This window comes from Penaeus monodon, chromosome 21, assembly GCF_015228065.2.
Source record: "Penaeus monodon isolate SGIC_2016 chromosome 21, NSTDA_Pmon_1, whole genome shotgun sequence".
In the NCBI taxonomy this organism is placed as follows: domain Eukaryota; kingdom Metazoa; phylum Arthropoda; class Malacostraca; order Decapoda; family Penaeidae; genus Penaeus; species Penaeus monodon.
The window spans coordinates 9,449,675-9,450,077 of NC_051406.1; positions in this window are offsets into that span (position 1 = coordinate 9,449,675).

Here is a 403-nt window from a genome sequence, read left to right on the forward strand (position 1 = left end):
ACTATCAAATTAATTCAAATTTTTGGTTTGCAGTCATCAGTGATAATCTATTTAGTATAACATCATCATTACGGTTTCAGTTAAATAATTAGGAAAAATATCATCACCTACATATCACCATTAATATTCCTCCTAATATTTCAGTCTATAATTTAAATAGTAAACTCCCAGATTTATTATTCCTCCTGTAATCGGATTTTGATAATGATGAAATCCCAACAACGAAGGTAAATAATGCCTATTAGTCACATCCACATTTTAACCCCAATGGATGGATGTAGTTATAATCCCAATTAAAAGCTGGTCCCTGTTAATTACCAGGGTCATTAATCTAGAGGCAAGGACCGTGGAAATCATTGTTGTGTTTACGTTTTGACGAAATTCAAGCCAAAACAACACGGGG